The sequence below is a fragment of the Manis pentadactyla genome, chromosome 2 (assembly GCF_030020395.1).
Source record: "Manis pentadactyla isolate mManPen7 chromosome 2, mManPen7.hap1, whole genome shotgun sequence".
In the NCBI taxonomy this organism is placed as follows: domain Eukaryota; kingdom Metazoa; phylum Chordata; class Mammalia; order Pholidota; family Manidae; genus Manis; species Manis pentadactyla.
Genome location: NC_080020.1, coordinates 21,513,793 through 21,538,934, shown reverse-complemented (window position 1 = coordinate 21,538,934; position 25,142 = coordinate 21,513,793). Strand labels below are relative to the sequence as shown.

General features: G+C 43.8%; 1 pseudogene; it reads right to left on the bottom strand.

Moving 5' to 3' along the window:
• Window positions 1–1,125: 1,125 nt before the first annotated feature.
• LOC130682654 (cytochrome c oxidase assembly factor 5-like) lies at window positions 1,126–6,196 on the bottom strand (annotated as a pseudogene).
• Between the last annotated feature and the right edge of the window lie 18,946 nt (window positions 6,197–25,142).

Here is a 25,142-nt window from a genome sequence, read left to right as displayed (position 1 = left end):
ATATTTAAGGCTTTGTATTTTCTCCTGAACTTTAATTTAGATGCATCCTACAAGTTAAGTTATATTTTCAATATAATACAGTTCAAAATATTTTCTGGTATCCACTCTGCTTTAGTCTTGATTCTTAGCAGTATTTGGAAGTATACTGTTTGCCATTCCATTCTTTTCCTACTTACAATGCAGCTTTGAAAAGTCTGCTACAAGTCTTATTTTTTATCCTTTAAAGGTAATGCATCTTTTTTTTTCTGGTAGTAGTTTTTAATGTTTTACTGACTTGGGTTCTTTTTTTTTTGGTATCATTAATGTACAATTACATGAGCAACATTATGGTTACTATACTCCCCCCATTATAAAGTCCCCACCACATACCCAATTACAGTCACTGTCCATAAGTGTAGTAAGATGCTATAGAATCACTACTTGTCTTCTCTGTGTTGTACTGGCTTCCCTACATGCCCTCCACCCACACACATTATGTGTGCTAATCGTAATGCCCCTTTTACCCCCTTAACCCTTCCTTCCCACCCATCCTCCCCAGTCCCTTTCCCTTTGGTAACTGTTAGTCCATTCCTGGGTTCTGTGAGTCTGCTGCTGTCTGACTTGGGTTCTTATTAGTTGTATATGATGCACGTAGGTTTCCCTGCTCCCCAAGGAATCAAACACAATTTATTTTAGAACTAAATAGGACAGATTGAATAAATGAAAGTTTTATGCTAAGCTTTCCCGATAGCCATTTTCTCACCAGGTTCCATGTTATCAATTTTATCAGTCCCATCAGTAGCCTTCATACTATTCACAAAGGATATACAAATTGTGTCATTTCTGTTGTTTGAAGAGTCAAGTTTGAAAACAACTATCTTTCTGGTCTTTGTGTTTTAGAACAATTCTTAAAAATACATTTATTATGCTCCTAGCCCACACTTGTTCAATTAAGCTCTTCTAAAAATAACTTAAAGTAAGAGAATAATTTACTTTATACATATTAAAAAACAGAACTTATCCATTTTCTTCAGTGTTCCATGAAGGGTCCAACCAAATCGACGTAGTTTTCTATTTTGGCTTCTCTGTTTTAATAACCAGAGAAAATCCCTTTGTTGTTTTCAGCTTGGTTTCAACATAGTGCTATCAATATCCTTTACTTCCTTTGAATCTTGATGATCTGGCATCCAACCCTGATATTTGATGTTCAAAAAATTAATATTTTGAAGCTCTGCAGTCTCCTTCCTTCAGACACTGCCAGGGGGATTTTCCTTCCTGGAGCACACATCCAACTGAAGGAGACGTGAACCAGGGTTCTTTTTCATGCCCTTGCCTGTGCCCGCGCTGTACTCTGGCTTGTCCTGGTAATACGGGCACTGAGCCTCCCTCGCACCCACTGTGGCCTCCACCTGCCTCAGTCCTCAAAGGCTGCCAAGGTTTGGTTTTATTTAGGAATATCCTGCTTGGGGCTTATAGAGATCTTCTGAATTTGTCTGGATGCATTTCATCAATAGTCAGTATTTCTTTAACTATTGCTTCTTCACTCACTCCTCTCCATCTAGAATCCGAGTTACACATGTGAAGACCTTTTCATGATGTTCCATATGTTACTTATACCCACTTCTGCATTGTCCATTTTTTTCCCTTTCTCTGCATCAATCTGGATCTTTTCTACTCCTTTCACTAATCTTTTCTTCTGCTGTGTTTAATCTGGTTTTACAATTATATTTAGAATTACTTTCATGGGTTTTGATTTTTAGGCTGGCATTTTCACTTCTTTTTTCTTTTTTAAAAATAGATTCCAGTTCTCTGGAGAAATTCTCTTTTTATCTATTTTCTGGAACATAATAGTCATAATTACTTTAAAGTTCCTGTCTGATAATTCTATTATCTGTGTTATCTACTGGTATGTTTCCATTGCCTGATATTTTTAAATTGGATTTTGGTCATTTGTACTTGTTTATTGTTATTCCTGGTATTTTTGCAGTGAATACCTTAAATGGTATATGAAAAATTATAGTGGCTCTGAATCAGGATTAAATTTCCTTTTGGCTGTCGGAATATGGACAGATGACCTTGATCAGACCATGTATTAAGATGACTTCAAGCTGTGTTTCAGACTTTGTGAGGGGTGACAGCTTTTTTCTTTTCTTTTTTTAAGGAAAAATTGGTATATAAAATTATATAAGTTTCAGGTGTAGTCATTATGATTTGACATCTATATGCACTACAAAGTGATCTCCACCAAAAGTCTAGTTACTACCCTCACCATATGAGGGGTGTCTATTTCTAACTTTCCATCCCCTTTGGGGACAGCCCATCAGGGCCTCGGCTGAAAGCCAGGACTTCTCTTTGGTGGCCCTGTTGAATTTTTGTTTCCCCAGTTCTAGGGGACTGCCAGAGTCATTATTTAGCCTTTTCACCTCTTGGCAGCTGCTTTTTCAAAAACGATCTTTCAATTTTATTTTGTAATAAAGACTTCCTTGACCATCCTGCTTGAAGTAACCCCCCCATCACTATCATTCATTTTGTTTTATATTGAGATTTATGGAAAAGCTCCCATATACCTTTCACCCAGTTTTCTCTAGTATGAATATCTGACAGAATGCAGTACATTTGTCGAAACTAAGGCAGCAATATTGGTACATTCCTATTAACTACAGGTTTGATTTGGATTTCTCCAGTTTTTTCTTTATTGTCCTTATGCTGTACCAAGATCCAGTTCCGGATACCACACTACATTTAGTCATCAGGTTTCTTTAGTTTCCTCTGAACTGTGACAGATTCTCAGTCTTTCCTTGTTTTTTATGACCTTAATAACTTTGAGAAGTGCTGGTCAGGCATTTTGTAGAATGTCACTCAGTTTGAGCCTGTTTTTTTTTCATGATTAGACTGAGGCTATGAGTTTTTGGAAGAATATCACAGCAGTGAAGTGTCCTTCTTGTCACATGATATCAGCGGTACATGATAGCACCCTGATTTATCACTGTTGATGGTGACCTTGATCATTTGGGTAAGGTAGTTTCTGACACGTTTCTCCACTGTAGAGTTACTGTTTTTCCATTCCCAGACTCTGTTCTTTAGAAGTGAGTCATTAAGTCCAGCTCTCACTCAAAGAGAGGGAAATTAGCTCCAGCTTCTGGGGATAACTAGCAATATTTGCTTGGATCCTCAGACTCTCACCACATACGTATGCATCTCAGAATTTGGCAAATGCATCGGTGAGAAACTGCATGCAGAGCTTGGGGATCTCTTCCCTGGTGTTCTTTTTTCTCAAGGGTCTTGGCTTCTCAATTTATGGCTGCCTGTGACTAAGTTTTTTGTCCTTCTAGCCCAGTGAAACTGCTAGGCCACTGTTTTCGATTTTGCCTTTTTGTTCTGCAATGAGAATCAGAAATGCCCTGAGTGGAGAAAACACCAATTTAGGACCTATCTCAATATGTGTTCCTTTCCTCTGGCCCTTCAAGTCATACACAGCTGCCCTGGTTGCTCCTCGTTGCCTTCAAACACCTCAGTTGACTTTTGATCCATTTTTTATAGTTGTTCTCAGAAGAAGGGTTTGTCAGATACAGATCACTTCTTTGCGGCTGGGAGGCTGTGCGAGCCCCGGCGTCCCCACCAGTACTCTGCGGTGCGCTCACGGCCACCCTCATCTGCTTGCCATTTGGCCTTTCTGCAGGGCTCAGTGGCTACTTTTCTACTTCTCTTTTTTCACCAGGCACTTTCTGTTCTGTTGCCCCCACTTCTATCTTTCCGCCCAACCCATAGTCCACTTTTTACACAGTAGCCAGTCATCTTTAAAAATTAAATTTTTGCGTTGAATTCCTTTTGCACTTAGAATGAAATACAATTCCTCATCACAGGCTTCTCTGATCAGCCCTGACCTCTCCTCTGACCACACCTCATGCCACTGTCTCCTTATCTCATCAAGCTACAGATTTCATTTGCCTTTGAGTCCAGATTGTCATACAATAAGTTCTTGTTATTCATAGTTAAATGCTACTCCTCTATAAGGCCTTTCCTGACCATTCTCCCGGAAGTACCTCTTCCCCATTACTATCATTCATTTTTAAAATTTTTCTTCATGACAATTATCCTTATCTAAATTTGTTTTGTTCATTTATGTATTTACTTTTTCATTTTAGAATATATGCAACACAATAATAGGAACTTTCTTCTCCACTGTATTGCTAGTGCCTATAGTAATTCTTGCATATAGTAAGATTTAAATGAATGAATGAAATCCTACAGAATTTATTTACTATGAGAGATGCACTGTGACTCATGTTTCTGATAACTCTCTCATTAAATTGTCACAGTAACCCTATAGAAATAATAGAGTCTATTCTTGTCCTCATGTTCCAGAGGAGTAATATTTAAGGCACAGGGAGATTAAAGCATGTCATTCAGTTTTAGCAGGTGACTAACTGGTTGTACTGGGATTTAGCCACAACCTGTACTTTTAACCCATAATATCATTTTTGATTTCTAGTGTACTTTAGGTTATTTATAATAACCAGCTAAGTTTATGTCTTGCCAGTGGGTTTCAGCCCCAGGCAAGTTTGCTATGGATTCAGTGTGATCAAAGAAAATGACAGCAAAATGTTCTTGGGGTGAAAGGGTTATACCCAACTTTATTTCCAGGTGGCAGGTCAGTCACTAGAATCCCGTTCACTCAGAGCAAGTCTGCAGGCAGCAAGCCAGTCTCTGCCTCTGGGCCCCTCTGTCCGCACAGCCATCCTCTGGGCCTCTCTGCACAGTCGTCCTGCACAGCCGTCCTCTGGGCCTCTGTCCTCAGTGCTGCCACCACTCCAGCCTCTGCTCTGCTCTCCTGCAGCCTCGCAGCCCTGCCATCGTGTCACCCGCAGAGCACTGGGTGGAGCTCTTTTTATAGAGTCAGTAGCCATGTATTGCCCACAGGTGTGCAGTGAGCTAGTCAACCATGGCCAGGTGAAATCCTGGCCACAGGAACTCTCATTTTATCCACAGTTTACTATTAATTTTACATGTGGCAACTTCCTATCAACTAAAGAATAGTTTGCTTGATGAAAAAGTAGGGTGTTATTGTGGATTTCTTTTTTGGGTTTCTACCAGGAGAGTTTTGAGAATAGACACATTTGTTGTGTTTGCCAACCAACACCCATTTGTCATTCTTGTGATAATAGCACCCGGATTTTCCATGAAGAACAGGCCTTGCCTCACCCACTGTCAGTCCAGGTGGTTTGGGTGCGGTTGGCCCAAGATCCCGGGGTAGGAGGGCCTGACACAGGACTGCTTAATCAGTATAATCCCATACCTGAATAGGAACTTGCTCGGGAATAAATACATGACCCAAGTTTACTCAATCACAGTTAATTAGACTTAGTGCTTTGAGGAAGGAAGAGAGCTCACTGTCCCCTCCCCCCACCAAAACCCAACAAAAAGGAGGAAGCCGACAGCTGGAGAGAGCCAGATCCCCAGTGATCCTGTTTGAGCAGCTACATCCAGCCAGCTCAAACCATGATCTCCTCTGTCCTTCTTAGTTAAATGGACCAATTAATTTATTTTGTCTTTAATCCAGTTTTAGTGGTATTTCTCTTCCCTTTACACCTAAAAGAGCCCTGATTCATATAGTGCTCAATAAATGCTTCTTGATGGTTGATTGACTATGTGGGCATAAAACCCAAATCAGAGGCAGAAGGTGCCTCACTTGACCTTACAGAAGCTCACCATGCACCTCCCTCAGTGCTCTGCTGTGGGCCCTTCACTCTGCATGAGGGCAGGCTCCCCTTTCTCAGGTGGGGTGATCATGAGCTAGGTGGGGTGGCTGCTGATGCTGAATAGCAATTAGTGAAGCTCTAACTGCAGGAAAACCTCTCAGACATGTCCTGAGTGTCTTAATCTCTCAGTAGGCCTTCTCCTCTCAAGTTAGGTGGCTGAGAATATGTTTGAGCTGTTGATCCTTCTTTTGATCGTGCCTTATAGGATTATTCTGTAATGAGATGGGGCTGGGGAGCTGCAGCCCTGATTCAGTTGCTTCAGCTCACGCTCAGGCCATGTTGCTTCACCCTGACATTTCAGTGTTTTTTACCTTCTCTCTCTGCTTGTGCTGGAATAGAAGCCCCTCAGTGCGGCCCTCACCAAAGCATGTGTCTTCTGATTCCTCCAGCTCCCACCAAACTGTAGAAGTGTCCCAGTCATCTTCAAAGACGAAGAATTCCTTGCACACCCAGGGCATTTTACTTTCATTATCATCTTAGTTCAAGACACTTGTACCCAACCCTAATGGCAATTTGAGGATAGGGCAGGTGTTATTAGTTCCACTTTACAAATGAGGAGAATGAGGCATAGAGAGGGTCGGCTACAGTGTGGCAGATCCGTTCAAAGTCCAGGGCTCTCAGTATTACACCACCCCAGGCCCTCTGACCACCTGGTTCTTTGCAACAGCAGATGGTCAGTAACACCTCTTATGTTTTAAGATCAGGCTTGAACAGTGGCTACTCTGTGTCATCTTCACATATGACCCAGCTGGAAAAGATCTTTCCTCTGAACTTGTACAGCTCTCCTTCAGGTAGTCCTACAGTTACATAGTTTTCTACCTTGTAATATAACCATTTGTGTGTATTTTTATCTTCTCTCCCAGAATTTAAGCTCCACAGCCCCTTCAGCACATAGATAGCAGAGTGTTTGATCTGTGGTGAGGATCCAGGCAATGTTTATTTGAGCATGTGAATGTGGATAAAGTGAAGTCTCCTGTGCACAGGATTCTCACCTGGCCCTGGTCGGCTTGCTCACTACACACTTGTGGACAATACATTGTTATTGACTCTATATAAAGAGCTCCACCCAGTGCTGTGGGCAATATGGTGGTACAGCTGCAAGGGTGCAGGAGAGCAGAGCAGAGGCTGGAGTGGTGGCATCTCAGAGAACAGAGACTGAGATGGCTGCAGGGGCAGAGAGGCCCAGAGGCAGGGACCGGCTTGCTGCATGCGGACTTGCTCTGAGTGGACAGGATTCTAGTGATTGACCTGCCACCGTGGGAATAAAGTTGGGTATAAACCCTTTCACCCCAAGAATGTTCCACTGTCATTTCTTTGGGCTCATTGAATCCATAGTGAACTTGTCCAGGGCTGAAACCCATTGGCAAGACAGTGAACAAGTAATAAATGCTTTAGTAAGCTTTTCTGTGGGGATGGTATCTCTGAAGGGACCAGAAGTATTGTTTCCAAAGTACCTAGAGGATTAAGTGGAAGAAGGGTTGAATCTCTTTTGTGCCATCCAAGGAGGCAGAAATAAGACCAGTGGGGTAGACATTTTAAGCAGACATTTCAGCTCAATACAGGATTTTTTTGGAGCCAAAGTTCTTGCGAGGTGAAGGGGTGGTCTTATGAGATGGTTAAGGTCTGAGGGCAGGTACTGGGTGTTCCCTTGGCAGGGATAGTGCAGAGGAGATTCAAACATCTTAGGAGGGACTGACTGGGCTTCTTGGTCTGTTCTTACTCACACCGTCGTGTTCCAGAGATGCGCAGTGTAGCTGGCTGAGGAATGCTCCTGGGAGCAAAGGTTATATTCAACAGATAAGTCTTTATTCATTTGATATGCAGATAGGCAGTGGTCACATGACTAAGACTGTGGGCTCTGGGGTTCAAATTCTGGCTTCCCTACTTACTAATGTGTGACCTTGGGAAAGTTAATTAACATCTCTGAACCTCACTTCCCCTACCTGTAAAATGGTGATTATAATGCTACTTACCTCATTGGGATTTTGTGTCATCATGCGTGAAGAGCACTTATCATGTAGCCTAGCACAGAGAAAGTACCCACTTACTACCACTGTTGTTTTTGTTACCACCACTTCCCTTCTCCCACATGGTCCCTAGTCTGTGTCTGTGACCTGCACTTCCTGGGGGCTGTCTCAATGTTTCGCTTCTAGTAGCATCTCAAGGCTCTGTCAGAAGAGGTCTGCGCAGGTCCTCTAGAGAATCCAGAGCTTGTGCCTCTGAGCAGTCAGTTGACAGCTGCCTGTGAGGCTGGAGACCTGAGCCTTTGAGGCCTCCGGCCACTTCCCAAAGCTAACAGTGCAAGATAAAAACACAGTATCACTTCTCCACTTCTGGGATCCTGGCTGTCGGCACTCATTAAAGGCAGTTTTCTCATGAATTTCAGAAGCAAGAGGTCCTTTTTTGTTTTAAAAACTTAGAGTCTAATATTGGGTTCCCAAAGGCTGATGGCAGTTTCTCCAGTTTCCCTCCAAATCCCTGACCTGAATTTCCAGTGCCTGTGTTATTAGTACACCAACAAAACACGTGCCCTGGGAATAGAAAAGCTGATCTTGTGCTTTGGTCATTTAGAGAACAGCAAGAGGAGATCCCAAGTCTCCAGTTCTGCCTTGGGTGAGAGCAAAACTGCTCCCATAGTAAGTCTGTCGGGTAAATTTTGAGATTTATTAAGGTTGGGCCAAAATTGATGCAAAACCTTTCTTATATCAATTCTTTTATATAAGCTCTTTGATAAGAAATTACTATGCATGGTAGGTACTTAATAAATATGTTTGTCTACTTAGTATCTCCACGTTAAAGAAGAGGAATGAAGTAGTGCTTTCATAATAAATAAATACAGAGGCACAGTTAATAAGGTATAGAGTTGAGACTTCAAGACTAGTCTTTCTGACCCCAGAGCTAGGACCATTTCTGGCTAATCATGCCATCTTCTGTTGCAGTTGTAGAAATCTCAGACACAATAACATACTGTGTGCAACAATATGCAACAAGCTAATGTATACATCTGCACACTTAGCACTCAGCCCCACCCCGAGAGTCAATGGTCATATCCCTCATTCACAGAGAGGAAATAGACTAGGAGGCTAAGGAGTTTGCTCAAGGCAGCTGACTAGCCGAAGGAAGCAAAGCCAGGATGCAGACCCTGCTTATGGACCAACTGGGCAATAATGCACTTTGCATCAGATGGCAGTTACAGCTCTAAAGAGTAAGTTAAAAGAAAAATCATCCTCAAATATTTTTTCCAAGCACTTTAAGGAATCTTAGAGTCTCTCAGTGATCCCACAAGCTTGGCCGGGCAGGTTTTCAGTACCCTGGTTTAGTAAGGACAGGCCTGGAGCTGGGCCATTTGCCTAACATCAAGTGAGGTGGGTTAGAACAAACTCTTCTCACGTGAAACTAGCTTTGCTTTGGTTCTCCTCTGTTTCATTTCTGCCCTGTCCACCTTCCCAGTTCCTTAAGCCATTGAGTTTCTTTTGCCCACTCAGGGTGTCTGATCTGGTGCCTCCTTGGGTCTCCCGTTCAGAGCGTTCATTCAGGTCACCCAGCGCATGCCAGGTAGTGGTTGAGGGAAGGGTTGACCTGAAAACTGGACATCTTGCCTTGCCCCTACCGCCCACTCTCCTTCTCTCTAACCTCATTTACCACTAGCTATCCTACCCCTCAGGGACCCAGAGCCCATACACAAACTGTGTTTTGTAGATGTTTCATAGATATGTACAGTCTAATGTTTTACCCTTGTGTAACAGAAATCAGTGTAAGGGTACAAAAAGGTCAACGACAAGTTCTTAGAGACAAGAGCTTGGTATTGAGATTAAGAGAAAGATTCATCTTTGGAGTCAGATAAGTATGCTCAGGTCTGTCTGGCCCCTTGGTAGCCACATGACCTTAAGCAAGTTAACTCTTCAGCCTTGTTTCCTAATCTGTTAAGTGTGTCTAATTTATAGGGTTATTGTGAAGATCACAAGTAATTAATATGAACAGTTTAACACAAGGAATGTGCTCTGTTATTACTGGAATCAGTGCTAGGCAAATGGTAGCACCATTAATTGGGTAAATCAGACTTACATAAAAAAGCAATTAAAATGTGAGGAAGGACTGCATTTTACCAATTGCAGATTCTCCAGTGTTTATTTCAGGGCTTGGTATAAAGTTGAGGTTCCAGCTCAACAGGTATGGGTACAACCTATTGAATGCTTTTCTTGCCCCAGGCATGTGCTAAGAGTTTAGCATATATTATGTCATTTAATCCTCCCAGCGCCCCTGAGGAGGATATTCTGGCTCTTACAGATGTTACAGATGATGAAGTTGAAGCTCGGTATAAGTGAGTCACTTTGGTCACATGGGCTAAACTAAAGACTAGATCAGTATTAGGGTTTGAAGCCAGTTATATCTGACTCCCAAGCCTGTGTTCACTTGCTTATCCAGTGAGTCATTTATTCATTCAGGCAGCATCCTTTGAGACTCTCCAAAGACAGTCACTTTGTGGGGGCTGCTGGGTGTAGTGCCAGGAGTGCAGTGGGAAAGATGGCATAATCCCCACCTGGAAGGAATACATTTTCTGGGAAACAGACTCCTACAGCATGGGAGGAGAGGCTGGGCGCCATAAAGAGGCCACAGGCACGCTCCGGAGGGGCCTGTTGCTTCCTGGAGGAGGCGGACCTCACACTTTGGGGACGGGTCAATGGTAGATCAGTGGGAGGGAGACATTCTAGAGACTAAGCTTGGCCAGAGCCAAGGTGTGGGGGCAGAACTGACTTGGAAGACAGCCAATGGGTCCCAGCCGAGGGTGTGAGCCATGGGGAGTAAAGCAGGAGAGGCAAATGAAGACCAACTGCCGGAAGTGCTGAGGAGCAGGTTGTGGGGTGAAGGTAAGGAAGCCGATGTGAGTTAGAAATTAACACAGCTGTGGGGATGTGGCAGCTTGTACACTCAGACAGTGTTTATTAGAATGTGAGAAGGAAAGCCATGACTAAAATTTGTAGCATTTTTGTTTCTTATGAGACAGTCTTCCATGCCAGATGTGAAAGCTGTGAATTTAAGGTAGGTGGGCAGGGTCAGGAGGGGTCATCTTATGCAGTGGGAGTTTGGGGTTCATCTCATTTCAGATACTGGGAATCAACTGTCTTGTTCCACTTTTCTTCCAGAAGATTGTGAGCGTGAAATGAGATAAAGGGAGCCCTCTGCAAACCCCGAAACCCTGTGTACCCTGGGGGCTGACTGTCACTAAGGAGGAGCTGGATGGGCTTTGCTCCTCTGATGATTCTGCCGGGGGCCAGTCCTGCTGCTTCCATGGAGCACCTTGGAAAGGCCCCGCTGGGAATTTTCTGCAGCCGCATTGCAGCCACATACCTTATACTGTTATTCCACCAACCAGCGGTGAGGTTACCGAGTTATCAAACACTGGGAGCCCTGCAGGTGGGAGGCAGCTCCTGCAAACTACATTTGCTTCTCTGTGATTTCATTGCAGCCTATAAAGGAAGAATTGTTCCCGTATTTATGTGTGGGTTTCCGAATGAAGGTGAGAACAAGCAACTGAGCTTATGATGCTCTATGCTGTCTTTTAAAAAATTACCATCAAGGCTGTTCCATTCCCTTTCCCATACCAGTTCTCTGTGGTGTAATACAGTTGGTGGCCCCACAGAACAAGCCCTGAATTCATATTCTGTGTGTGGGGTCAGAGCAGGGCACAGAGACTGTGCTGAGAGCACTTGATTAGGAACCAGCCAGAGTTCCTCACTATGGCCACCCAGGTAAGACCATCCTAAGTAATTCTCCTGTCACAGCTCCTCCTGAACTTTGGCTGGAATTAGAACAACTCGGTATCATCTTTCACGATGACTGGGGAGAATGTATGTCATTGGTTAAGAAAACAAAAGAATAATCATCAAGAACTGATCATGCAGTTTAGGGGACTGAAATATTTTGACTGCAGGAGGGTAAATGCAAAATGGGTCCTCACTGGCACAGAAGTTGGGAGCCATCTGTCCTAATTATTCTCTCTATCCCCTTGGGCCTTCTCCAGAGACCCTGGCCCACATCTCCTTATCTTCCATGTATCGAAGAGCCTAATGAAACCTTCAGCATCTGCTGACTCGGGGAACATGTAAGGAAGCAGCAAAGGTGATACCCAGAGGGCGAGGCCTGGCTATCCCCGGCCACTCCCAGTTCGGCAGCCTTGCCTCCTTTCAGTCTCATCTCCTTTCACTCCTGGATTTTAGTTAGCCTGGCACTCTCTTAAGTTTTATGTCTCTCCAAGTTTTTTTTTTTTGTACTCCATTCAGATGTTTCTCTTTTGCTTGTACAAACAGGTGGCACTTTGCTTGTGGTATAGCAGTTCTCAGAATGTGGGTTTCATGGGCCTGGCGGCTGGGAAGATGTTTTGTATAGACAAGTCTTAAGATTGAAGTACATGGTGCGAAAGTTATTCCCTCTTCAGTTTATCTGATGGCATCAAAAAGGCTTCATGGTGGTGCTGCTATGACTTTAACACCTTTTTGCCACTTGTCAGTTTCTCTTTTTCAAATAAAGGCAGAGGGCAGAGACTCAGGCTAAGACTCATTGACAGGCGGGTGTAAGTAGCTAGAATTTAATACCACTTATTTCATTATATTTTTAATTTTTGTTCATATACTTTTGGCAACCAATATATATGAGTTTTCCATTTTTTTAAATTTTTAAAATTTTCTTATCATTAATCTACAATTACATGAAGAACACTATGTTTACTAGGGTCCCCCCTTCACCAAGTCCCCCCCACAAACCCCATTACAGTCACTGTCCATCAGCATAGTAAGATGCTGTAGAATAACTACTTGCCTTCTCTGTGCTGCATAGCCCTCCCTGTAACCCTCCTCCCACATTCTACATGCTAATGGTAATACCCCCTTTCTTCTTCCCTGCCCTTATCCCTCCCTTCCCTCCCATTCTCCCCAACCCCTTTACCTTTGGTAACTTTTAGTCCATTCTTGGGTTCTGTGATTCTGCTGCTGTTTTGTTCCTTCAGTTTTTCTTTGTTCTTATACTCCACAGATGAGTGAAATCATTTGGTACTTGTCTTTCTCCACCTGGCTTATTTCACTGAACATAATACCCTCTAGCTCCATCCATGTTGTTGCAAATGGTAGGATTTGTTTTTTTCTTATGGCTGAGTAATATTGCATTGTGTATATGTACCACATCTTCTTTATCCATTCATCTACTGATGGACACTTAGGTTGTTTCCATTTCTTGGCTATTGTAAATAGTGCTATGATAAACATAGGGGTGCATCTGTCTTTTTCAAACTGAGCTGCTACATTCTTGGCATAAAATCCTAGAAGTGGAATTCCTGGGTCAAATGGTATGTCTATTTTGAGCATTTTGAGGAACCTCCATACTGCTTTCCACAATGGTTGGACTAATTTACATTCCCACCAGCAGTGTAGGAGGGTTCCCCTTTCTCCACAACCTCGCCAACATTGGTGTTGTTTGTCTTTTGGATGGTAGCCATCCTTACTGGTGTGAGGTGATATCTCATTGTGGTTTTAATTTGCATTTCTTTGATAACTAGCAATGTGGAGCATCTTTTCATGTGTCTGTTGGCCATCTGAATTTCTTCTTTAGAGAACTGTCTATTCAGCTCCTCTGCCCATTTTTTAATTGGATTACTTGCTTTTTGTTTGTTGAGGTGCATGAGCACTTTATATATTTTGGATGTCAAGCCTTTATCGGATCTGTAATTTATGAATATATTCTCCCATACTGTAGGGTACCTTTTTGTTCTATTGATGGTGTCCTTTGCTGTACAGAAGCTTTTCAGCTTGATTTAGTCCCACTTGTTCATTTTTGCTTTTGTTTTCCTTGCTCGGGGAGATATGTTCATGAAGAAGTTGCTCGTGTTTACGTCCAAGAGATTTTTGCCTATGTTTTTTTCTAAGAGTTTTATTATGGTTTCATGACTTACATTCAGGTCTTTGATCCATTTCGAATTTACTTCTGAGTATGGGGTTGGACAGTGATCCAGTTTCATTCTTTTACATGTAGCTGTCCAGTTTTGCCAGCACCATCTGTTGAAGAGACTGTCATTTCCCCATTGTATGTCCATGGCTCCTTTATCATATATTAATTGACCATATATGTTGGGTTAATGTCTGGAGTCTCTAGTCTGTTCCACTGGTCTGTGGCTCTGTTCTTGTGCCAGTACCAAATTGTCTTGATTACTGTGGCTTTATAGTAGAGCTTGAAGTTGGGGAGTGAGATCTCCCCCACTTTATTCTTCCTTCTCAGGATTGCTTTGGCTATTCGGGGTCTTTGGTGTTTCCATATGAATTTTTGAACTATTTGTTCCAGTTCGTTGAAGAATGTTGTTGGTAATTTGATAGGGATTGCATCAAATCTGTATATTGCTTTGGCAGGATGGCCATTTTGATGATATTAATTCTTCCTAGCCACGAGCATGGGATGAGTTTCCATCTGTTAGTGTCCCCTTTAATTTCTCTTAAGAGTGACTTGTAGTTTTCAGAGTATAAGTCTTTCACTTCTTTGGTTAGGTTTATTCCTAGGTATTTTATTTTTTTTGATGCAATTGTGAATGGAGTTGTTTTCCTGATTTCTCTTTCTGTTGGTTCATTGTTGGTATATAGGAAAGCCACACATTTCTGTGTGTTGATTTTGTATCCTGCAACTTTGCTGTATTCCGATATCAGTTCTAGTAGTTTTGGGGTGGAGTCTTTAGGGATTTTTATGTACAGTATCATGTCATCTGCAAATAGTGACAGTTTAACTTCTTCTTTACCAATCTGGATTCCTTGTATTTCTTTGTGTTGTCTGATTGCCATGGCTAGGACCTCCAGTACTATGTTGAATAACAGTGGGGAGAGTGGGCATCCCTGTATTGTTCCTGATCTCAAAGGAAAAGCTTTCAGCTTCTCGCTGTTCAGTATGATGTTAGCTGTGGGTTTATCATATATGGCCTTTATTATGTTGAGGTACTTGCCCTGTATACCCATTTTGCTGAGAGTTTTTATCATGAATGGATGTTGAATTTTGTCGAATGCTTTTTCAGCATCTATAGAGATGATCATGTGGTTTTTGTCCTTTTTGTTGAAGTGGTGGATGATGTTGATGGATTTTCAAATGTTGTTCCATCCTTGCATCCCTGGGATGAATCCCACTTAGTCATGGTGTATGATCTTTTGATGCATTTTTTAATTCGGTTTGCTAATATTTTGTTTAATATTTTTGCATCTATGTTCATCAGGGATATTGGTCTGTAATTTTCTTTTTAGGTGGGGTCTTTGCCTGGTTTTGGTATTAGAGTGATGTTGGCTTCATAGAATGAGTTTGGGAGTATTCCCTCCTCTTCTAATTTTTGGAAAACTTTAAGGAGAATGGGTATTATGTCTTCTCTGTATGTCTGATAAAATTCTGAGGTAAATCCATCTGGCCTGGGGGTTTTGTTCTGGGGTAGTTTTTTGGTTACCGCTTCAATTTCTTTCCTTGTAATTGGTTTGTTTAAATTTTGTGTTTCTTCCTTGGTATTTTTCTAGGAAGTTGTCCATTTCTTCTAGGTTTTCCAGCTTGTTAGCAAATAGGTTTTCATAGTAGTCTTTAATAATTCTTTGTATTTCTGTGGAGTCTGTTGTGATTTTTCCATTCTCGTTTCTGCTTCTGTTGATGTGTGTTGACTCTCTTTTTCTCTTAAGAAGTCTGGCTAGAGGCTTATCTATTTTATTTTCTCAAAGAACCAGGTCTTGGTTTCATTGATTTTTGCTATTGTTTTATTCTTCTCAATTTTGTTTATTTCTTCTCTGATCTTTATTATGTCCCTCCTTCTGCTGACTTTAGGCCTCATTTGTTCTTCTTTTTCCAATTTCGATAATTGTGATATTAGACTATTCATTTGGGATTGTTCTTCCTTCTTTCAGTATGCCTGGATTGCTATATACTTTCCTCTTAAGACTGCTTTTGCTGTGTCCCACAGAAGTTGGGGCTTTGTGTTGTTGTCATTTGTTTCCATATATTGCGTGATGTCTATTTTAATTTGGTCATTGGTCCATTTATTATTTAGGAGCATGTTGTTAAGCCTCCATGTGTTTGTGGGCCTTTTTGCTTTCTTTGTACGATTTAGTTCTAGTTTTATTCCTTTGTGGTCTGAAAAGTTGGTTGGTAGAATTTCAATCTTTTTGAATTTACTGAGGCTCTTTTTGTGGCCTAGTATGTGGTCTATTCTGGAGAATGTTCCATGTGCACTTGAAAAGAATGTGTATCCTGTTGCTTTTGGATGTAGAGTTCTATAGATGCCTATTAGGTCCTTCTGTTCTAGTGTGTTGTTCAGTGTCTGTGTCCTTACTTATTTTCTGTCCAGTGGATCTATCCTTTGGAGTGAGTGGTGTGTTGAAGTCTCCCAAAATGAATGTATTGCATTCTATTTCCTCTTTTAATTCTGTTAGTATTTGTTTCACATATATTGGTGCTTCTGTATTGTTTGCATATATGTTTATAATGGATATATCCTCTTGTTGGACTGAGCCCTTTATTATTATGTAGTGTCCTTCTTTTCTCTTGTTACTTTCTTTGTTTTGAAGTCTATTTTGTCTGATACTAATATTGCAATACCTGCTTTTTTCTCTTTTGTTTGCATGAAATATCTTTTTCCATCCCTTGACTTTTAGTCTGTGTATGTCTTTGGGTTTGAGGTAGGTCTCTTGTAAGCAGAATATAGATGGGTCTTGCTTTTTTATCCATTCTATTACTCTGTGTCTTTTGATTGGTGTATTCAGTCCATTTACATTTAGGGTGATTATTGAAAGATATGTACTTATTGCCATTGCAGGCTTTATATTTGTGGTTACCAAAGGTTCAAGGTTAGCTTCTTTAGTATCTTACTGCCTAACTTAACTCACTTATTGATCTATTATAGACATTGTCTGGTGATTCTTTATTTCTCTCTCTTCTCATTCCTCCTCCTCCATTCTTTATATGTTGATTGTTTTATTCTGTGCTCTTTTGTGTTTCCTTTAACTGCTTTTGTGGGTAGTTGATTTTATTTTTTCCCTTTAGTTAGTATTTTGTTGGTCTGCTTTCTTCACTGTGATTTTATTTTCTCTGATGACACCTGTTTAGCCTTAGGAGTGCTCCCATCTAGAGCAGTCCATCTAAAATAGCTTGTAGAGGTGGTCTGTGGGAGGCAAATTCCCTCAACTTTTGCTTGTCTGGGAATTGTTTAATCCCTCCTTCATATTTAAATGATAATAGTGCTGGATACAGTATTCTTGGTTCAAGGCCCTTCTGTTTCATTGCATTAAATATATCATGCCATTCTCTTCTGTCCTGTAAGGTTTCTGTTGAGAAGTCTGATGATAGCCTGATGGGTTTTTCCTTTGTAGGTGACCTTTTTCCTCTCTCTGGGTGCCTTTAAAACTCTGTCCTTGTCCTTGATCTTTGCCATTTTAATTATTATGTGTCTTGGTGTTGTCCTCCTTGGGTTCCTTTTGTTGGGAGTTCTGTGTACTTCCGTGGTCTGAACGATTATTTCCTCCTCCACTTTGGGGAAGTTTTCAGCAATTATTTCTTCAGTTACACTTTCTATCCCTTTTTCTCTCTTCTTCTTCTTCTGGCACCCCTATAATGCAAATATTGTTCCTTTTGGATTGGTCACACAGTTCTTTTAATATTGATTCATTCCTGGAGATCCTTTTATCTCTCTCTACATCAGCTCTATGCATTCCTGTTCTCTGATTTCTATTCCATTAACGGCCTCTTGCACCTGATCTAGTCTGCTCTTAAATCCTTCCAGAGATTGTTTCATTTCTGTAATCTCCTTCCGGATGTCATCCCTTAGCTCTTGCATATTTCTCTGCAGCTCTATCAGCATGGTTATGACCTTTATTTTGAATTCTTTTTCAGGAAGACCAGTTAGGTCTATCTGCTTCTCAGGATTTGCCTCTGTGATCTTGGTCTGTTTCAAATTCTTCTGCCTTTTCATGGCGATAGAGGTAGTTGTGGGGAGCTGGCGCATGTGTTGTTTGGGAGAACATCCCTTCTTGCTGGTTTGTGGCCTTCCTCTCCTGGGAGAACGGTGACCCCTAGCAGCTTGTGCTGGGCAGGTGCGCGCAGACAGGGTCTCTGATTCTTGCCCGGCCGCTGTGGAGCTCCGCGGTTGCTGTGGGCATGGCCGGCCTCAGGCTGCTGCTCCTCTATGGCGGAGCCATGTTAGAGGGGAAACAGGCAGGAGGCTGTTTATCTCCGTGAGGGGCCTCCAAGCTGCGCTGCCACCCAGGGCGTTGGGGCGCCTGGAGTTCCCCGGGATTCCCAGCTGCTGGGCTTAGTGTCCCAGGATATTTCCATCCAGCTGTGGGGTCCCTGTCCCTTTAAGACTTTCAAAAAGCACTTGCTTTTCTTTGTCCCAGGGGCGCCGGCTGTGGTGACCCGCTCACAGGTCTTACTGTCCTGTTTCCCTAGTTTCCAGCACCCCATGCCCTATGTGTCTGTGCTCCGGTGCGGATGGCTAGGGCTGGCTATTTAGCAGTCCTGGGCTCCCTCTCCTTCCCTGCTCCGGGAGCTGGGGTGAGGGACGCTCGGGTTCCGCTGGGCTGCAGCTTGTATCTTACCCCCTTCGCGAGGTGCTGGATTCTCGTAGGTGTAGATGTAGCCTGGCTGTTTCCTGTATCTTTTGGTCTCTCTTTTAGGGATAGTTGTATTTGTTGAAGTATCAAAAATATATATGGTTTTGGGAGGAGATTTCCATTGCTCTACTCATGCTACCATCTTGGCTCCGCCTCTGCTGAAGCATTTTATATTCATTGATTAAATGAGAATTTAATTCTCTCAATAATATTTAGAGGGAGATAAACTCATTATCCCTACTTAATAGACCTGAACACTAAGGCTGTGGGTTGGTCCCTTGCTTGGGTCTCCTAGCAGGAAAGGGTGGTGCTGTGACCATCTGCACGTCGGACTATGCCAGAGCTGTAGAGCTGGCAGGCTTAGTTGCCATACTGCTGCCCTTGCCCAGCAAGCTTTCCTAGACCACCACTGGCTCCTAGTGTCACGCAGTCCCCCGCCCAGTCTTTGGGACACCACAGTGCAGTTGCCTATGTACTCCTCTACCTCCCTAGCAAGCCTATGGGCCTGAGGAAGGCATGGACCTAGCCTTCCTGTTCATTGCTGGATCGTGGCCCCAGGGCCGGTATGGAGCGTGTGCTTGCAAATGCTTATTAAATGGATGAGTGAATAAATGAGTATAATGAGCATTTATAAAGAGCAGTCACCTAGAATCTAAGGAGAAGAGAAATCTATGAGTGTTGCTCACCAACTGCGTATTCCTGCTGCTAAGGAAGCCTTAGGAGAAGAAAGGAAAAGGAACTGGGAAAGCCCATGTTCATTTCAGTTGGAAAAACAAGGCCACCCATCTTAGTTGAATTGAGAAAGGGGGAGAAAAGCTGCACATCATGTATTTCTTCCCAGTTAATCCAATATTTCTCCAATTTTAGTCTTTTGTATACTATCTTTATTATTTTTTGTCTTATCTATGTACCACCTATATTATTTATATAATATATTTAAACAAATCAGCCCACTGTAAAAATCATACATATATTAATTTTAAAAGGAATACTTATAATGCTACAATAAATGGAATACCATTTCCACTTTAAAAAGTAGGTGATGTACAAATAAATACAACAAAAATAGACAAAGTAATTACCTTCTAGCAGGTACTGTTGCCTGCTGAAGGCCCTGAACCAGGGCCTGGTTTTTGTTGAAAAGGATGGTTAAGAAGGGAGAACAGTGTTTAAGATGCACTAGCTCCAACTAAGGCATTCTTCTTCATAATGAGAAGAATGTAAAGAGAGTTGGAAAGGAAATAACTTCCTCACTAAATGACTCAGTGTGATTTAGTGTTGTGTCTGCATCATACCTAAAACCATCTCCTCACCAGGCAAAGCTGGTGTTACACACTGACGGGAAAATGCTGGGTGAGTGGAAGCAGGCCTTCTCCCTCCCTGGGTGCGCTATCTTAGATAATTCTGCTAAAAGCTCTCTTCTTCCTGAAAAGAATTGGGATGGTCTATTCCTGTCTTCACTGATAGCTCTGTTCCCAAGGGAGGGGAGAGGACAGAGGGCAAGCTCTCAAAGGCCAGGACCCTTCCACCCAGGGCCACCCATGCTCCCAGTCCTCAGAGGCTCATTCCAGGCCCCATGGGAGGGCCTGTGGGTGAGCAGCAATCCCAGGCTGGAGCTGATAAATCCAGGGGTCTGCCAACCTCTGCAAACAAAGCAAATCTGCTTCCAGTCACTCATCAGCCCAGAACATTTTATTCTAGTGAAATCTCTCTCCTGCCCCAATTCACTCACTGCAAAAACCACCATAATTTATCTTCAGGAGGGAAGGTGCAGACTTCAGCTTGGTTGTGTTGTCGTCGTTTTTTTTGGCTCAAGCAATACCTCAGCCTAAGTCACTTGAAGAAAAGGGGTTGGGGGGGACAAGCCTAGAGAAGGCTGACAAATTGCAAGTTTGAAAATAAAAATTAACATGGTCATTATCTCAAGGGTTGGGGAGAAGATGCCTTAGTGTTTCTGAGAGGCAGGGAAGGAGGTCTCCACATCAGTGTTTTGCTTGCTCTATTTCTGTCGGGATCCCAGACTTTCAAATCTTTTGTAAGTCTTAGGATTAGGGGATCTTAGAATTCTGCATGCTCCCTTGTAGAGGGACCAAGGGAACCACTATTCACTGAGCACCTATGTGCCTGGCAGGGTGCACCCAGTGAGGAAGGGTCAGCCATATTTTGCAGATCAGCAACACTTTACCCAAGGTCACACAGCTTCTAAATAGCAAAGCTAGAACTGAACTGCGTTATCCTGATTCTGAAACCTGTTCTGTTTTTACTGCTGCCCTCCAAGAATCATGGGAACTGAATCTGAGATTCGGAAGGGTCTTTGAGGCCTCCACTGAATGTTCTACCCACATCGGATCTGACACAGTGTCCCCAACAGGTCCAGCCCCCGCTTGACTCCTTGTCCTGTGGAGCTGAACACATTCCACTGACAAAGGACATCAGTTGTTGGTGGGCGTTCATAGAAGTAAGAATTCCTTTTTTCTCTGCTTTCTTCCAAAGCCTCCTTATTCTCCACACTTCATCAAAGACCCTTGGAGTGGGATTACCATCCCTAGCATCCATAGCAAAGTGACCCCCAGGAGCCTGGGCATTTAGGAATCTCTTTTCCTCTAAAGACAGACCAAGATAGGATTGTTTTCTTTTCAAACCCGTAAACAGGGTTTATTCCATTCTTGTCCTGTCACCAGGATTTTTAAAAAGTATTCCTCTGACCAAGGAAACTATTCATTACAGAGCAGATGAGAAGAGTCCAAGGTGATTTATTTAGGGTGTGCAGACGCTAAAGGCCTGTGTCAGGTCAGGCCAAAGGTGCTCACTTGCTGGGACCGGCAAAGACACGAAGCGATCGCAGGCCTCTCGTTAGGGGTGTGCGCAGATGGTGGCACCCAACCTTCTTGCACGTGACGCGTTTGTCTGCAGAGTTTGGGGACATGCTGGGCAGAGGCCGGATGGTGGGATTTCCCGGGCCGCCTGTCCAGGAAGGGCTGGTCCCCTGTCTAGGGCTGCTGGCTGTCGGAGAGGATGTTTCTGGTGAGGAAAGGCTAATGACAGCAGCCCTGCGTTTGGTTCTCCGTGCTAATTTACTCTGTTGTTTTGGTCCTGACTCTCCTCTTTCTGGGCCTTAGTTTCCTTGTCTCTGAGAAGGGGACGGCAGTACTGGCTCTCCTAGATCATCCAGCCCCTGAGAAAGAGAAACATCCGAGTCTCCATCCTTCATTGGAGGCAGAACATGCAGTCCTGGGCTGTGCCCGGCAGCCTTATGCCTCCCACTGCAGTGAGCACAGTTGTCAGCACTGGCCCTCCTGGGACCTGTCACCACTTCCCTGGATCCTGACTTCTGGTTTCAGATTCTTGGCCCCAATCTTGTCTCCCCCTTGGTACCTGGTAATGGCCCGTAACTACAATTCTTTGGTAGTGGTCCCACCTCCCCTGGGAGAGTTCTGGCGTCGGCTGTAAGCCTTCCTTACAAGCCTGGCTCTGGGGGCGGATAGTGGGGTCTGTCAGGCCTGGGGGCCTAGGACAACCATGTTCTGAGGGTGTCACTTTGGGAAGTCTCCTGAGTCACAGGTTCATTGTCCCTTTCTCATATTCCTCTGTTGTTCACATTCGTGGGTCCTGAGCCTGAACATGAGATGGACAGCAGGGAGGCTGTGCGGCAGCAGAGCCGGGGGACAGGAGGCGGCATGGCGGGTGGAGTGCCTAGGGATGGAGGCTCTGGCTGGGACAACTGCCTGCATTCGAGTCCCGTCCCCGTGGCTGCTGAGCTTGTGGCCTGGGACAAATTACCCAACCCTACTGTTGGAGGGAGCAGGTTGTAGTACTCACCTCACAGACTGTTGTAATGATTAAATTTTACATATATGAAGCATGGAGAACTGAGCCTGACAGAATTCAATAAAAACTTTATTGCTATAACTGCATTTGTACTTTTGTTACTGTTAGTGTGGCCTACAAACTGTAGAGAGGGAACTTCAAGTGAAGGCAGAGAGAGATGAATCAACAAGACTTCCTGGAGCAGACAGGCTTTGCTTGGTCCTGGAGCCTAGGCCGAGGGAAGGGGGATGGCAAATGCCAAAAAATGGAAATGTCAGTGGTGGTGGAGAGATTAAGAGGCCCTGAAGGAAATCTAGATCTGAAATGCCAAGCTGTTGAATGCATCTTTTCTTCTGGAGGTGTGTGTGTGTGTGTGTGTGTGTGTGTGTGTGTGTGTGGTGGTGGCAGTGGCCGGGTGTCTTTCTGTTTTGCTCAGTTGAGGCTAGGCTCTTTCTGACCCCGTGGGAGGAGCGTGGCAGGGGAAGGGAGGAAGGTTCTCGCTCAGGCAGGCCCGGGCGTGGGTCCTGCTCTGCTCATCACTGGCAGTGGGACTCGGAGTTGAATTACTCGACCCCCTGAGTCTCGGTTTTCTCACTTGTAGGAATATTGAGAAAGGCTTTAGATGAAGAGACCTCCTTCTCCCCCCACTCCCTCGCTCTCGCCTCCCCTTCTTCCTCACTCTTGCCTGGGTGCACGCCCCGGAAAAGGGAGTCTCTTGGACTGTCTGCAGCCGCCTCCACGGGCACGTCTGGCTGCCAGCTCCAGCTGCTGCCAAGAAGAAGATGCTGGGGGGCAGAGTGGTAGATCCCAATGAAACGAGGAGGAGGGGCGTTCAGCAGAAGTGGAAGGGGCCTGGGTGGCTCTTTCATGTGGATCGCAAACAAGTTGACTAGCGAGAGTTTGGTTTTGCTGTGGGTTTGTTGTGCCCTGAGTCTTTGTCAGGTGATGGTATAAGTGGCTTAGCGTCGTTGCCATCTGCCCACTCATTCTGTATGAATGTGGAAACTGCCCCCCACCCCAGATCATTGAAATCTGTGCTTGCTGAGCTAATTCACCCTTTTCTGCATAGAGATGAGGAAGCTGAGGTCAAGAGTGACTTGCCCAAGGGTGGCCGCGCTAGGCCCCTGGGTCTCAAATCTGAGCTCTTTTCTTTGCTCAGAGAATGTTGTCTAAAGCAGTTGGTATGGGAGGAGGTGCTTCGTAGGAAAAAGGGAATTTGTCTTATAGGTTGGGTCAATTTTTCTTAGATTGTTTTGACTGTCCAGTCCAGAATGAGTGTTGCTTTTTGGATAATGCTTATAGCATCCTGTGCATTGGATGTTTCTCACCATCCTTCTAGACTTGGTGAAAAAGAAAAAAAAAAACATAATCACAGCCCTGAATTTTCCTGAGAACCTGCAGCTCTGACTCCCCTGCTCCTCTCAGGGCCCCTTTCTCGGGCACATTTTTAAACATGATCAATTGCCGTGGTCAGCCACAGCCATGCGCCATGCCCAGGGGAGCCAGCCTGCGGCTCCTTGGTCAGCCTGCATCTCTCCAGCAGGCCAGCCTGCTGCATCTTTCCCACACAGATGCTGTAGCTGCTGCATTTCCTCCGTCCCAGCGGAGGCATCACAAATCACTGAGAGCGACTGTCCACCCACTGGCCTGCTGGAGCAGAGAGAAGAGGTGGGTGTTGCACAGTCAGGAGAAATTGCTTCTGTCACCTTGTGCTTGAATTACCCATACAGAACTCAGGTTTTTCAGTGTTTCTTGGAGGAATGGACTCAACTGGAGGCTGTGCTATGGGCACACCTGGGGTCCTGGTCACTCTGTCCCATAGACCCAGCCAGCTCGTTGCTATTTGTTGAGATATTTCAGCAAGCATTTGCTGAACCTCTAATCTCATCGTCTTGCATGAAATGGGGGATACAGAATTGAAAGACAAGTTCCAACCTTTGGTACTTACATTGTAGTTGAGGAGCAGGTACAAAAGTTAAATTATGTTATAAGCCTGGGGAGAGAGATCACTGGGTAGCATATTAATCCGTACTGTAAATGTTTTTTGGCTGCCTACTGTATGCTGGGCATTGGTTTATTACAGCTGAAGTTCACTGGTCACTGAGTTCAAGGGATTTGGAAGAAGGAAAAATCTCAGCAGGGTGAAAAGTTTCATCATCCTAATAGCAACTAATATTTATTCATCACCTGCATGGTGTGAAAACCTCTTTAACACCCTGTAAAAGTGAGATGGTCATCACACCACTTTACAGATGGACCCGAGGAGCAGACTAAGACCCCTCCTCTCTCTCCATGGGTCACTGGCTGTGAGAGGCAGGCCTAAGATCGAACCCCACTTCTATTTGACTCCAAGGCCTCAATTCCTAAGGACTTGGCTTTTCCAATGGGGCTGGAGATTGAAGACTGGCCAGGGCCAAGGAGGAAGGAGGCTCACAGGTTGAGCATCTTCAGAGATTTGAACTTCCTTACATATTTCAAGCTTCCTTTCTGTTCCAAAGATAAAGGAAACTGATACCATCATAACTTCCTCAATGCCCCCTGGGCCTTCCAGGCTTCCCGGTTGTTCAAAGCAAGGACATTAACTTCCCCACTGTCACACCTTCTCCTACAGAGGAACAAGCAGGAGACGAGCCCATCTTCCCAAGCACATTTCTCTCCATGCCGTGTGAGGGTCCCTAGGGTGCCTGGCTCCCCCAGTCACTACTGCATGACTGAAGGTGAGTCACTTGACTTCACTGAGACTCAATTTCTTTATAAATGGGGATAATAGCAGCTACCTTCAAAGGTGCTGTGATGATTAAGATAATATTGAAAGGACAGTTCCTAGAATAAGAGCTCAAACAGGTTACCTTTCCTGAATTGTTATTCTGTACGTTATATTTTACTTTAATTTAGATCATCCTGCTAGACTCTCATCTCCCCAAGGTATTTCTCACCTCACAGGACCTAATATCAGGCCTGAAATACTCCATGAGGCAAAGATTTATGAATG